Below are 15,430 nucleotides of genomic sequence, written 5' to 3'. Positions count from 1 at the left end.
CTCTTTGTCTACGACACTCCTGTATTGTTAGTGTGCTCAAAAAATGGGGCCTCCTTTTGTTTCCCATGGCTTTCTACTAATGGGATGGGTACGAAAATCAGCACGCTACGCACTAACTCTTATAAAGAGGGTTAAGAGGGCTTTTCCATATGCCACCCTTTCCCCTGGAACCCAGGTAAAGAGGCCCATTTTCATGTTCTTGCCAAGTAAAGAAAATGCCATTTTGGTACCTCTCACTACCTTTGTTTCCTCTGGTAAGGACAGATTTCATCTCTGTTCCACTCATTTGTACTGCTTCTTATCCCTGCTTTCCACAATGCCATGAATAGTCTCATGGTTCCCATCGAGTACACTGTCTTCATTTGTTCTGATACTACAGACTTAAGCAAGGAATGACCCAGACTAAGTCCAATAGGTAGCAATAATATCCCGAAGAGCTGGCCACTAAAGAATGTAGAAGAGACTAAAAATACTACAATTACTTCAGGAGAGTAGATCTGTTCTTTTCTCAGATGAAAAGTTCTTAGAGGGTGGAGTATGCTGTGTTTCTAAAGATGCATTCCCTATTTTTCCAATCAGTGAAGATAGCCCACCTCCCCAATTGGAGTGTTTTTCTTTGGAAATGAAATTGTTGAAAATGCATTCTCGTGAAACAACCATGGAGCTTAGCATTACGTAACTTGTTTAACACAATATCATCTGGTAGTAGTGCGGTACTACTATGTGAACAAAGTCTTTTACAGGTAATTCTGCAGGACCATAAACCATTTATGTTGATGTGTTGCATAGTGTATAAAATATTCGAAATATGAAGGTTGGCTGTGTGGTGGCGATCCCATACGGAGAGCAGTCCGGCAGAGTAGTCCTTGCAGGGCGCTTAGGACGTTTTCTATTATTCCCACCTCCACCCTCTCATGGGATATTTCTAGGATGCTCCTGTGGTATATGCTTATGGACACACCACTAACCTCCTTCAGACGGACCCATCAAGCTTGCTGGTGTTCCATAGTTTTCTGGTAGGTGAGCCGGGCTTCTGTTGCACCAGGAGGTTCTATGCGCTCTCACAATGGCTTTCAAGGGCTGGCTGCCAGAGCTACTGCTGGATCTTGTGGAGTGTAAGCAGCCCCCCACCTGCAAGAAGGTTCTGGAAGTCCATGGCTGATCCACTGCTGAGGGGAAGGCCAGTATTGCCATTTGCAATAGGACACTCGCCTTCTGTTATGTTAAAAAGGTTTCTAAAGCGCTCGAATACCCATGGGTGTCTTGGCGCTATTTGAATGGCAGTCAGGTTAGGGTATTAGGTGCTTAGAAATAACTAGGCACCTAAAAATTGAGAAGCCAGGTTTTTATTAGCTTCCTGAAACCCAGCAATGTTGGAGCTGCCTTGATGTTTATAGGTAAACTATTCCACAGGACAGAGGCCTCATGGTAAAACAACTGCCTCCCCATTTTAATCTCTTGAACCTGGGACAGGGCACTGTCAAGGTATTTTGGGATCGAAATTCTCTATTTGGAACATACCATGAGAGATGTTTTTAGATAACGGGGACCTACATTGTGCAGGGCTTTGAAAATAAGGCATAATGCCTTAAATTTGATACGGTTAGGTACCGTCAGCCAATGCAGTTCCTTGATGGCCGATGATACTGGGTGGAATTTGGTCAGGTGGAAGACCAGTCTGTCTGCCGCGTTCTGCAAACACTGAAGTTTCTTAATGTTTTTGAAGTTTGGCAAAAAGACCATTACAGTAGTCCAATTTCGATAAAATTAATAAAGAGAACTGTTTTTCTGGTGGTTAAAGGGATGAAAGAGAGAATCTTTCTGATAATCCTTAGGGTATTAAAACTGGCCTAAACAACCAAGCTGTGTTTATTAAAGCTTAGTTTGCCCTCTATTATTACGCCCAAATTTCTTGCTTTTTTTATAGGAGTGGGGAGAGTTCCCATCTCTGTTGGCCAGCAAGCCGGGTTCCAAAAAGAAGGATTATTGCCAAAGAGTATCACCTCAGTTTTCTCATCCTTTAGCTTGAGACAGTGCGTTTCCATCCAACCACTGACTGCTCTCATACAGATGTGAAACTAAGAGGTAGTTGCTTCTGTGTTGTTCGAGGCTGCCACCACAATTTGGGTGTCGTCTGCATAAGACATAGGGGAAAAACCAAAAGATCTTATCTGAGGGGCTAGTTCTGAAACATAAACGTTAAAAAGCAGAGGACTCCATGAAGATTCCTGTGGGACCCCACATGGGAGTGAAAAGGAATCCGAAGATACGTTCTCCAACATAACTGAATGATTTCGGTTAGAAATTATTTGAGTAGAGCCAAGGCTTTGTCGGCAATGCCCAATTTACTGAGACAGTTGACAAGGGTGAAATGGTCAACCGTATTGAAGGCTGCCGACAGATCCAAGAGGATGAGTGCTGCAGAGCCCCCTTATCCAGGATAGTTCTTAACTCATCCGTTGTTTTTATTAGAGCCGTCTCGGTACTATGTTTGGCCCTAAAGCCGAACTGAGAAGGATCCAACAGATGATTATCCTGAATAAACTTTGATAGTTGTGTGTTTATCAGTTTTTCCACAAGTTTGGCCGGAAAAGGTAACCTGGAGATGGGACGGTAATTGGCTGGGTTATCTGGGTCTAAGTTTGATTTTCTTTAAGAGTGGTAGGATAGAAGCCCTTTTCCAAAGATCATGAAAGATACCTGTGCTGAACATCCCATTAAAGATGTCTGCTAAAGGTGTTGCGATTGGAACTGGAATTTGTTTTAATACAGAAGGAGAGCATGGGTCAAACGGTGATCCTGACTTCGTGGCATTTAATTAACTTTGAAACTTCATCCGAAGTGATGACTGTGAGTTGTTTGAGGTTGGCAAAATAACTAGTATTATCTACATCAAGGGTATTTGTGGAAGCTTTGCTAATTGGAAGGTCACTGGAGATAGAAAATTTATTATATATTAGTTCCACTTTGTGACCAAAATGTTAGGCAATTTCTTCACAAAAAGATTGGCTGATGTTATTGCTTTTCGTCTCGGGGATTTTAGTCAATTTGTTTATGACCAGAAAAAGTTTTTTAGCAGAGTTTTGTGATGCTTCTATTTGCTGAGTGAAAAAAGATGACTTGTTTCGGATGATAGCTGCTTTGTAGTTGGCCAGGGCATTTTTATATGTTATTTTATCAACGGGTCTGTAGATTAGTCTCAAAGTCCTTTCCAGTTTTCTGCAACTTTGTTTTTGGAGCCTGAGAGCATCCGAGTACCTAGGTGCAGATTTTTTAAGTTTATTTTTATTTGTACCTTTTTTTGGAACCGCTTTTGAAATGGCCAATTTAAGCCAATTGGTGTACGCCTCTGTGGCTTGCGGGTTCTGTTGAACGCACAGAGAGGTGGTTAGCTTCTTGGACTGGGGCACTGCTTCTGGTATGCCACCCTTTGCTTGAGACGAGGTACATTAGAATGAGGATCCTGCTCAATGGCAATAGACTATGACTGGCAATACGGATAAACAAGGCTCCTCCAGCAGTGTCTTGGGGACTGCACTAAACGTAAACAATGAGAGTCCCAATCTTGTGCCAAGCGATGCTATTGACGATATCAAAGAACTATCATAAAGCCTGCCTGGTAAAGATACTGATAATGAGGAAAATAATGCACACATTTTTGAGGCAAATCTAACCGAGATTTCACAAAAATAGGATCACCAAAATAAGTTTTAGAACTCACAGCCCAGTGATCTGAGGAAGGTGCAGGGAGCACAGGTTTTGGGCATTTCATGTCTGTCTGCAAGTTGTATCACCTGTCATAACATCAACCCGTATTCCTACTGGCAGCTCTACAGACCTTGCATGCTGTAGAAATCCTCCATTAAAACCAACTAGTGCCCATGACATTGTTAATACTGTAATGCAGTGGGATATCTACCGAAATAACACACAAACGTAAAATATATACATCTATAACTAGATCTAGTTTCCATAGGAAAAGCATTTTTTTGACTTGCCTATAACTTTGCTGCCTTTTGACGAATCGTCACGAAATTGTCCCAAAAAAGTATGCCGCCGAGTCTTATTGTGCATGGAATGTTTCAGAGTGATCCGTCAGGCGGGGGCTAAGAAAAGGGGAGGGTCAAAAAAAGGGCTTTTCCCATGTTAATTCCTATAGGGATTTTGAACACGACTACAGCCCGAACTGCTGGACGGAATGACATCAAATTTGGCAGAAAGCTAGCTCTTGGTCCAGAAAGAATGATTTTTGTTATTTGGAGTAAATTCGTTCAGTAGTTTTTAAGAAATTAAAGGAAAAACAAATGTGTATAGCTAGCTTAGTGCCCTCTCTGCGAATCCTCCTGATCTTGTGCAGAGATATGATTGACTGCCAACATTTCAACCTGGAAATGTTGTCAGCCATCATGGGACTCTGACATAGCCGAATCCCAAGCAAAGAGATGAAAAAAGAGAAGGGGATAGTGTAGGAATACCCTGTCCCACTAGGCCTAGTGCTAGGACCCCGCCAGTGCCCAAAAGTTTTTTATTTTTTTAATAAACATTCTGGCTCCCGCGCCCGTTTTTGATAACGTCTCCTGTGTGGGGCAGGTCCCACCAGGGGATAATTTAGCCTTCTTAACCTAACTGCATCAGGAGCCTTACATTTCAGTAAGAATAAATGTATCACCTGTAACATGAACACTACCATAGCAAGTGTTTTGGAAAAGATGGCCGACACGTGCTTCCGTTTGCTTGAAGTGGTGCACCCTTGAGAGCTGCATCAGGGTTTAAGGTGTAAGTGTTTCAGCATCTAGTCCAGAACAAACTGTATTTGAAGAGCTTTGTGTTTAAGGCAATTTGCTGCCAGGAAGTGCATCTCCCCCACGCTGCTAAAGTATGCTCTTATGTGTTCACATTTGCACACTTATTAAAAAGAAAAAAAAAAGAAAAAAATTGCTGAAGAGGCTCACAGATGACCAATGAAGGCGCAGCAAGTAACCACAAAATTAAAAAGCGTGTGTTTTAGCTTTCCTGTTTATTCAAAAACATATTGCCAATTTTAGATCAGATGTCTTAATATACAATTAGGCTTTCCTGTTTTCAGTTTCTATTTTTGGTGAATTCTGGTGGTGTTTTTTCAGTGTTTTCCAGTGATTTCAAAACCTCAAAAAAACAGTGCTTTTCAGTGGTTACTCATTTTCGCCCCCAAAAAAACAACTGAAACGGTGTTTTACCGGTGTTTTTGGGACGCTTTGCTTTTATTATTGGTTGCTTTCTTAATTGGTGCATGGAATATAGACAGTCTATGTACAGTGTATAAGAGGTTAAAGTACATCTTTACAAGTCGAATTTATTGTAGTACACCATACAATATTTCTTCAGTGAATCTTTGGTCATTCGCGCTCTCTCTTTCCTACCCATGTACATTTTGATTTGGGAAAAGGCCCTCTCGACATTGGCACTTGAGACTGGCAACGCCAAAACAGACAATGTGCCAACTCTGGCCACTGACTTAGCTTTCCATGCCAGTATTGGTGCACCTCAAGGTTGACATTCTCTGGGCCAGGTTCTACGACATATGCGTTGAACTGGGTGCATATGCCCTCCGAGGTGTCAAAGTGGTCAAAAATGAAGCTGTACTTTGCAAAATCTGGAGAAAATTCCCCTTTACGGAAGGGATCTAACACTTGCGCAGAGTACCAAAGTGAGGCTTCATTGGCTTCAAACGCCATGGTTGGTGAAGGGACATTTCTATGCATCATAGCTAGCCATTTCTCATGCATTGTGAAATAAAATTTCCTGAATTGGTCCTCAACACTTCTCTGCTTACCAAGTGGCAAGCATTCTAACAGGGAACATGTTGCAGTGCCAAAGTCACTAAAAGTGTCACCTAGCCTACTCTCGAGGAGATGTTTGACATCTACACCAATGATGCTGAACACTTGGTAGACCAGGGTGTTTTCTGACTCTAGTTTTTTTATTATGTCCACTACAGCAGTCATATTTTCTTGTAGGAATCTAAGAATGCAGTACAATGTACTTTTTTTTACATCGCTATCAATATGCACCCGAAGATCCTCACATTTCTTGCCTTTTGCATCATCACTAAGCAAAAAATCAGTAAACGGTCGCCACATAGATAAAATTGCATTCACGGCCTCTAGGACTGAGAACCACCGACTAAATGACACAGTTGGGATTACTTTTTCTTTGCTGCCACACAAAACACAAAAAGAGAAATATTTGCGTTTTATTTCCCGCGCATACCGAAACAGTGCACCTGAATGGACTACAAAATCAATAGCATTCTTCATTAGCTCAGAAGATTGGAGAGCTGCTTTCAGCATACCATTTAGCAAATGGCATGGGTCTCTTACAGGGATTAATTATCTTCCTGGAGAGAGCTCGGTGTTTTGTAAAGTTGAGGTTTTGACTTAGGTGAAGTTAGTGCAGAGGATTAATATGCCTGCTGCAAACAACGTGTACCAAGTAGATTACAGAGTGCATATGATGTAAACAGATCAGCAGATCATTGCTTTCCAAACAGACTTGCAACACATATTTTATCCATGCGTGTCAGTGTTGTATGCTGTGTATGTTGCAGGCAAGGGCTAGGGGTAGCAATGCTAAGATGAGAGTGAGTGGACCAGAGCAGCTGAAGCGAGGCACTTCGCAAAGGTTGGCTGATCACGTTTCTGTTGCTTATTGTTATATTTTGGTACACAACTAGTACTAATGTGGTGGGACCTGTGTCCAGACAGGGTTAATGAGCAAAAAATGAATTGAAGTAATACGATCACTAAATGCGAGGCTTTACTCTCTTCCCTGCTGCTCCGGTCAGGATGCGCCTGCTCTCCACCGCCTGCCCCCGAAGTGACCCAGGAGCGCCCACCCCACGGATCTGGACTGCTGGAGCCCGGGATGCGTCGCCTGTCAATTGGAGGATGGCACAGCGCCTTCCATCTATGCGCACTGCCCGCCTCTAGGCGCCTGCCTTCCATCCATAGGCATTGCGGAGCGTGTTTGGGGGAGGCTGGTGCCCCACGCGCCCCCTCTCTCTGCCCGTGCCCCGCCTCCCACGCTCCAGGCACTTCTGCTCCGCCGCACGGAGGGACCCCTGCCCCGGAGGCGGGCACCGTCGGTGGGAGTTGCAGGGGCTCTTAAGGGGTCAAATAACAGCGAGGCCTCATTAAAACTTGCAAATGGTCTTTTAAAGACCTGTGGAGTGCCCGGTTGCGGCTGTATGTGCGACGGTTAAAAGTGGGGAGATTCTCGCAAAAATGAAATACAACGGCAACATTTGCTCTTAAGGGGTCAAATAACAGCGAGGCCTCAAAACTTGCAAATGGTCTTTTAAAGACCTGTGGAGTACCCGGTTGCGGCTGTATGTGCGACGGTTACAAGTGGGGAGATTCTCGCAAAATTGAAATACAACGGCAACATTTGCTCCCTAGCTACCAAATCTAGCCACCACAATCTGCTACACCACGCTGGCTAGTCTTACAAAACAACATGCGGGCACTTTCCACTTACCTGCTGGGCCTTGGAGCACTGGCGGTCGTCGTCTCGTCGTCGTTTCGTCGTCGGGGGGTCTGAAGTGCGCTGCGGTGTGGTGTGTGGGGCCAGACAAAGTCCGGACAGCATTTTCAATCGGACCTGGCCCCACCCACCAACCTTGCCAACCAAGGTGTGTCCCTGAATTTAAGGGGGGTGACACACGTTCCAAACTGCTTCTGTTCCGGGGCTTTGCATCTAACGCTTTGGCTCCATCAAGTGGCCAAGCGGTGCAACAGCAATGAAAATCAGTGACACTCGGTTTAAACCGAGTGCGCTGATTTTCATCCGGTAGGGTAGTGTCGGTTAGATTCGGTTTAAACCGAATTCCGGACAGCCTATATACAATGTATAAGCATACAGTACAAGGGGAAAAAACAAAAAACGTGTGGGTACTAATCATACTTAACAGCCCACGTAATCTTAAAGGGTATGGACAGTAATGGCTTGTTATATAGTTGAAGTTGTCGGTGCTTAATTATCAGCTCATTTAAAAAACTGATTTTACACTTGACATTTCAGCCTTAAATAATGTTCAGTGGCAGTAAAAAGAGAACTAGAATCTCATGCAAACTCAAAAGCACAGTCAATAAAATTGATGAGATGGTTCTGCAAAAGGCGAGGTTATGAGTGGAAAAAGCGATAGGATCCTGTTTTCAGAGATGTGCGAAGATGGAATTTAAAGAAAGAAGCACTGCCAACCTATTTAGTGAGACAGCAACAGCACTTCTCAGCAAGCAGGAACAACACTTTTCAAAAAGTCTTCTTTAGTTAAGGACATTAAATCACTTATCGGTAGGGTTGCTATACCCATATAGGACAGTATCAACACCTATTTATGTAATGGTATTTATTTATATAGTTTTCTATAGCTTGTACTTGGCCCAGTGGAACTAGAGCAATACATAAAGGAACCACGAAGAAAAATAAATGTGGAATGCAAGGGAATAAACCATTATTAGTGAAGTTGCAAGTCATATTCATTGTCGCAGTAAAACTCAACCACAACAACATTTAGGGGGTCAGAGAGTGGGCAAAAAAGATTTAGTGTAGTCTATGCCCACAGTAGTTCCTCGGATACAATCGAAATGGCAATGACACAGTAGAAGTTTGTGTTTCTTTTTGAAAGTTGTAAGACATGTTGAGGTATGGAGCTACACAGGAAGCAAATTACAAATTCTTGCAGCGCTGCTCAAAAATGATTGATTGATACTGCATTCAAGTTTAAATGTTTGGGGCTGTAGGAGAAATGATTGAGCATATCTGATAGACTACTAGCCGCAGATTCCTTAACGTAGAATTATCCCCAGGCGTGAGACTGGACCCGGAAAACTTTCTTGCTCAGCATCTCTGCACGCCGGGGGGCACGCGACTCTGCCCGACGTCATCCACGGGCGTGACGTCAGCGAGGTCACATAAGCCACACCCCAGCGCGCTGACGTCAGTTTTCTTCTTTTCCGCGTGCAACGCGGACCCGGATCGTGTTCCTGTCCTGTTTTCAGGCCTTCTTTTTACGCTTAGCATTTTCTTGGGTACAGTGTGCGAATGCCTTCGGGCATCAAGACGTGCTCGTCTTGTGCGCGCCAGATGTCAGCAACGGATCCTCACCCCATCTGTATGTGGTGCTTGGGGGAGCACCATGACTCCGCGGACTGCGAGGCGTGTCAGCAAATGAAGCCGAAGTCCCGGTGGGAGCGCCGGATATAACTCCTTTCGGCCTGCATGCCCAGGTCGGCGCCGCGTCTGTCCCGTGTGGAGGGCTTCAAGAACTGCCGCTTCCGTCTCCGACATCGTCTCGCTCCACGACCGCAAGGGCGTCGCTCAACTGTTGGTAAGTGTCGCAGTTTGTCCCCGTGGCCCGGTCACCGGCCTGTTGGGGGCGTGGGTTCTCCGCAAGTGGTGCGGCCCCGCACGTCGTCACCCTATCCGCCGACCGGCGACCAGAGCCCAGGTGGAGGCCTGTGCAGCGGCCTTGCAGGCCTTTTTGGCACTTCCCTCTTCTTCTTCTCTTCCTGGGACGCCTGCGGATCCCTTGCCATGTGGGAGGACTCCTGCGGCGTCGCCGGCGCTGACTGGTTCGGATCCAGGTTTGGAGGATGTGGTGCCATCGGAGTGCGGCCCTTCGGGGTTCCCTCCTTTGGACCACGGCGCCTCCGCGTCGCCGCAAACCCCCGTGGGGTCCCTGTGGTGTCACGGGAGGTTGCCGGGGTTGCCGGGGCTCGAGCCTTGTCCGAGGCTGAGGTGACGCTGCTCAGCCGCCGGCGGTTGCTGGCCCTGGCGGTGCCGCAGAGGCCGGCTAGGGGTCAGGCGTGTCTCCGGGCCCCTCTCGTCCCTCCACGCAGGCGGCTACCTCATCTGAGGTAGAGTCGGCGCCGTTCCTTAGCTGCCCCGGCTCCGACCCAGCCCCGGTCCGCCGCGCGTGATTGCGGAGGTCGTTCCGGTGTCCCCTTCTGCGCCGGACGATGTTGACCTGACGCCGGTGGCGGACTGTACGACGCCGGTCCGACGTTTGGTCGTTGATTCGTCTTCGGACACTCCCTCTTCTCCAGAGGTTCGGCAGCTGTTTGTTTCATCTTCTCCAGAGACAGGTCGCCGCGTCGTGGCTTTTTCCCCGGTGTCTTCCAAGGACGGCTCTTCGCCGCGGCCGCAGTCTTTGCCGGAGGCGCCTCAGGTCCACCTTCCCCAGTTTCGAGCTTGGCCTTCCCTTCCTCCGATTGGGCTGGGGCACGGCCGCCTTAGCTTGCAGCCGTCGCCCACGGACGAACTGCTTTCCCCGCCGCGGGGCCCTACGGAGGCGATTGCTGCCTTTGCTCGGGCTGTTTCCACGGCTGCGGGCATCTTGCGCATGGGCGATCCAGTTGCCCATTTCCCCACGATCATCTGCTGGAGGTTCTTCACCAAGTCTCTGGTGCACGGGAGCTGCTTCTTCCCTTCGAGGCTGCGCTCCACAATTCTCTTTTGGGGGCCTGGGGGTGTCCTGTTACGGGGGACCGGGTGCCCCAGCCTCTTCTGTACCACCACTGTCCCACTCTGCATGATCCTGTCTGTCTTTCCCTCCACCCTTCTACCAGGGGCCCTCTTTTACAGACTGCCTTTCCCTCCTTGCCATCAGTATTGTCTCCCCTGTCGTGGGAGGACCGCTGGTTGGATTCCTGGGGGCGCAACATCTTCGCCTCCTCCAGTGTTGCTTTGCGGGCCCTTAACACTCTTTGTGTATTAGCCAGAGCCACCTCTTGCTTATGGGTCTCGGCGGAGTCCCTTATGTCTTCCGCTTTGCAGGAGGGTGCCTGCGTTGATCTGCGGCACCATGTGTTGGATGGCCGAGAGCTGGCGGCGTTTATTCTTTGCTCGGCTCTAGCCGTTTCGGAGGTGCTTGGTCGTTCCATGGCTACTTCGGTGGCCCTTCGTCGCCATGCCTGGCTACGGGATAGTGTTTTCCCTGAGAATGTTAGAGAACGGCTGGTTGACCTCCCCTTTGATGGCGCTCTGTTGTTCCACGCCCCTGCGGATTCTGCCATTCAGAGGTTACTTGCGGGGCTTTGCCCTCCTCCTCCCCCCTCAGTGACTTGACTGTCGGTCTGTGTTTTGGGAGATGTTCTCCCGTTGTTTTCCTGGGGCCTTGTAACGGGTAGCCCAGGTTGTGTGTTATGTCTGGTTGATGTGCCTTGGGGGTCCTTTTGTGGGGCTCTTGGTGCTGGTCCGGCTCTTTTGTCGTCTTGTGGTTTTGGCTGTTGGTAAGCCCGGTAGGTCCTGAGATCAGGCCTTCTGTCTCTTCTTTATTGGCTGCTTCTTAAGCCGTCTGCGGGTATTTTCTGCAGGTCTTTGTATTGTCCTCTGCTGCGGAATTGTTTTCCTAAGAGGTGTTCCCATGGTTCTTGGGACGTAACCTACCCTATGTGGGGTATTTGTAGCTATTAGATAGCTCTGTCATGTGCTGGGGAGGTGTGGTCACCCTTTCGGGTGCCTTGCTCTCCGTGACGTCACGGTATGTCGCAGGTGCAATCTTCTTGCCAATTGTCTTGGTGCGGCTTGCGCTAGGTCCGTCCTTCTCCTTGTTGCCATGCCTCTCGGCCGGTCTGGCCTGCTGTCTACGGCATCGTGTTGTGTCGGTTCCGGACTTATGTCCTGTGTTTTGGCTGGGTCCTCTGCCGTCTGCTCCAGAGGGTTTGGCTTTCCTTGGCCTCTGTGTTCGGATGGCCGGCTTGGGCCATCCTCCGTCTCCCTCTTATTTTCTGCCGGTTTCTCCTCTTCTTCGTGGTCAGTGTGTGGGTGTTCTGTCCCGGCCCCTCCCTTGGGGTGTGTCCTAGTCCTCCCGGGCCTCTTCCTTTGTTTGGCGTCTGTCTTTTCCTGTGTGCGCTGTTCCGTGGTGTTGCCTGTTGCTGGCGACGTTTGCCCGTGCAGGGCTGCTTGTTCTACTCCCAACGTGGTGCTCTTGCTGTGTTTCCTTGCGCCCCTGCCTCTGGTTCAGTTGGGGCTTCGTGCAACGGTGCTTTTCTTCTGCCTGTGCTGTTGGCGGTGGAGCCGTTCTGGCCTTGTCCGCTGCTTGCGGCCACGGTGTTTTCCGGTTCTTCCAGTGGGCCCTGCCTCTGGCTCTGCCTCTTCTCACTGGGTTCGAAGTGACCCTTGTGTTCCTTGAGGTTTTTGGGCGCTGTCTGCCACTGTGGGGTGTTAGGCACTCTATCTTGGTTGGGCTAGGATCTCCTGCCCTTTTTCCTTCTTGTTCTTGTGCCATGTCCCCTACTGGGGCCCGGTCTCTCCAAGTGGGGAGGCTCTATCGCAGGCCCTCCTCCCTTCTGGGTATGGCTAGGGTATCTATTCTACCTTAAGGAATCTGCGGCTAGTAGTCTCTATCAGGTGTACAAGTTACTTACCTTTGGTAACGATGTATCTGGTAGAGACGATTATAGCCGCAGATTCCTTTTACGACCCGCCCTTCCTCCCCGTTCTGCGAGGACCCTCTGCTTGGGTTTCTGCAGTCTCCTCCCTCTGGGTGGCTTGTGTTCTGTGGGTGTCCTCTTTGTTTTCTTCCGGTCAGGCTTTCCTCCAGATGGTTTCTCTCCAGCATGAAGGCCTCCTTTTGCTCTTCCCACTGTTGTTAGAGTTTCTGATCCTCATCGGTCTTCTTCGTTGGGGGTTCTTTTACCTCTCCTTTGACCTCCTACTCCGTTCGGAGGTTATAGCCCTCCTTGGCAATGTAGTCTGCCAATGGATTACCTGTCCTTGCCCTTCTACTCCTTTCAGGAACTATGGCCATCCCTGGCAGTGTACTCTGGGGATGGATTGCTGTTGTTCCTCTGTTCCGGGCTTGGGCCCTTCCCTTAGTGGTTGCGGTTGCCGACCCTCTCTCTCCTTTCTGTCACGGCGCTTTCCCTTGCTTATGCCTCCGGGATGGCTTTCGCCTTGGCTTGCTAGGTGGTTCCATGGAGTGGTGCTCTGAGCTTTTCTTGCTCTGGCTTCGCTGCTCTGGCCTTCTGGTTCTTTACTGCCACCTGGTGCTTTCACCTTGGCTTGCACAGTTGCCCCTCAGGGTGGTGCTCTGCTCTTTTACTGCTCTGGTCTGCTGTTGTCACCTTCTGGTGCCTTGGTGCCACCTGGTGCTGTTCCTCACCTTTTGGTTCTCTCTTGTTTCTCTGTTTTTTTTCGCACACTGTTCCCATGCTCTCCTCAGTTTTGTTGTGCTTCGAAGCAAACTGACGTCAGCGTGCAGGGGTGGGGCTTATGTGACCTTGCTGACGTCGGGGCGTAGTCGCGTGGTACCACCCCCCGGCGTGCAGACATGCTGGGTAAGAAAGTTTTCCGGGTCCAGTCTCACGCCTGGGGATAATTCTACGTTAAGGAATCTGCGGCTAGAATCGTCTCTACCAGATGCATCATTACCGAAGGTAAGTAACTTGTACTTCTCTACCTTGCTTGTTCAATGCCGATTTGTAACTCTTCTGTTAAATAAGAGGGAGTGGATGTGTATAGCAATTTTAGGTGAGGCAGAATGCATGTAGTAGCATATTATGATGTACTAGTAACTGACAGTACCAACACTACTCGGGGAGCTTATTTTACCTTTAATGAGCCAGGACCAAAACTTATTGTCAGGGCTGTTGTATATTTAGGGGACTGATGTAAGTAAGAACAACAAGGGTATTTACGCATATGTCCTTACAAAGACGCTGGAGCCACAACAACGACCTTTTTTGACCATGAGTATGCCTTTACTATGAAAACAAAAGTATTTTACAGGTGTTGGGCCCATACTGCGTTTCCCCCATGTTATATTAATGGGGATTTTTATTTTATTTTACACGACTACAACCCGAACCGCTCAACGGAATTGCACCAAATTTGGCAGAAAGCTAGATGTTTGTCCAGAAAGTGTGCTTTACGTGATTTGGTGTGAATCCTTTCAGTGGGTTCAGAGAAATTTAAGTTAAAAAAATATATAGATATCTGGGAGCCCGAAATCCTACTGAAACCCTACTAAAATTTGATAGGCTGCCAACACTTCAACTAGGAAGTGTTTACAGACATCTTCAAGCAGAGACCCCTAAAAATATTTTTTTGAAGAAAAAAAAAAGGGGTCAGGGTACCCCCCCCAAGGCCTCTTGGCCACACAGGGACCCCTGAAAAGTAAAAAAAAAAAAAGTAGGTGTAGGCTCCCAGACATAGTTTCTAATCTGCCCCGGGTGGCCAAATCCCATGGGCATTTGTGTAATAAGGGAGTGGGGGCGCTTAGTCCCCCTGTTCTGGGGCTTATTGCCCCGAGGACCACCACCTCCCTGGGGTTTATTGCACTAAAACCAGGGGGCTTCTCAGACCCCTCCAGGCCCGGGGACCACCACCTCTCCTGGATCGCATGCCAAATAGAAATAAGGGGGGGGGGGGCTCTTGGACCACCCAGCCCCGGGGACAACCATCTCCCTGGGTCTTTTGACAAATTGAAGTAGGAGGGGCGTCGCGGCTCCCTTCCTGGAGCTATAGATGGCCTTTGGCCCTTGGAAGGGGAAGCACGCAGCTCCCCTTCTGTTAAAAAGGAAAAAATGAATTAAAAAAACCAGTGGCAAGTTGCCAGAGGCCCCGCCCTCTTTCTGCACCACTCTGCAAACACCACTACTAGTTCAAAAAAACCCATAGAAATTCACTGAAAAAAAACAAGGTTACAATGACGTTATAGTTAGTATCAGGTTTCACTTGTACACAACCAGTGAAATTCAGCAATTATAGTTAGCTGAGCTAACTAAAACTCCCTCCCCTGCAATGCACTGCTTATGACCTCACATATTACATCACTCATGACCTGGTCATTGACACCACTGATGACCTATAATTTGTGTAATGGGTTTATACTTACTTATAAAATACTTAAATTTCTGTTGTAAAAGCATGCATGGTAAAGGCATATGTGTGGTAGTGTTCTCTCCCTTCCTTCCTGATTACAGGGAAGTTCTGGTTAGGGTCAGATTTCACACGTACAAAACCATAGAAAATCAGCAGTTCTACTTATCTGAGCTAACTATAACTTACGCCCCTGCAATGTACGGCTTATGACCTCACACATTACATCAATCATAACATGGTCCGTGACACCACTGATGACTGTGTTTCGAAAACGTTTGAGACTTAAAGACAAATAATAAGCTACTGCATAAGTTAAATTGCTATTGTTAGTGTGACTGTCAATGTGGGAGTGCTGTATGAGTGGCTGTATAGGTGAGAGTGACTGTGAGTGAATGTATGGGTGGGTGAGTGGTTTTGTGAGTAGCTGTATTGGTGAGTGAGTGGCTATGTGAGCAGCTCTTTGTTTGAGTACGTGGGTGTGTGAGTAGCTGTATTGCCCAGTCCATGTCTGTATGAGTGGGTGTATATTTGAGTAACTTGGCGTGTTTTGATGTGCAAGAGGGTT

The 15,430-nt window shown here is 47.8% G+C and overlaps 1 protein-coding gene across 1 annotated transcript in view; it reads left to right on the top strand.

The window, feature by feature from the left end:
• Window positions 1-15,430, top strand: part of PLRG1 (pleiotropic regulator 1) — a 202,408-nt gene that overhangs the window by 45,360 nt on the left and 141,618 nt on the right. The window lies entirely within an intron of this gene.

This window comes from Triturus cristatus, chromosome 2_2 (assembly GCF_964204655.1).
Source record: "Triturus cristatus chromosome 2_2, aTriCri1.1, whole genome shotgun sequence".
Classification (NCBI taxonomy): domain Eukaryota; kingdom Metazoa; phylum Chordata; class Amphibia; order Caudata; family Salamandridae; genus Triturus; species Triturus cristatus.
Note: the sequence above shows the minus strand (reverse complement) of the source record. Positions and strands in the feature narration are given on the sequence as shown.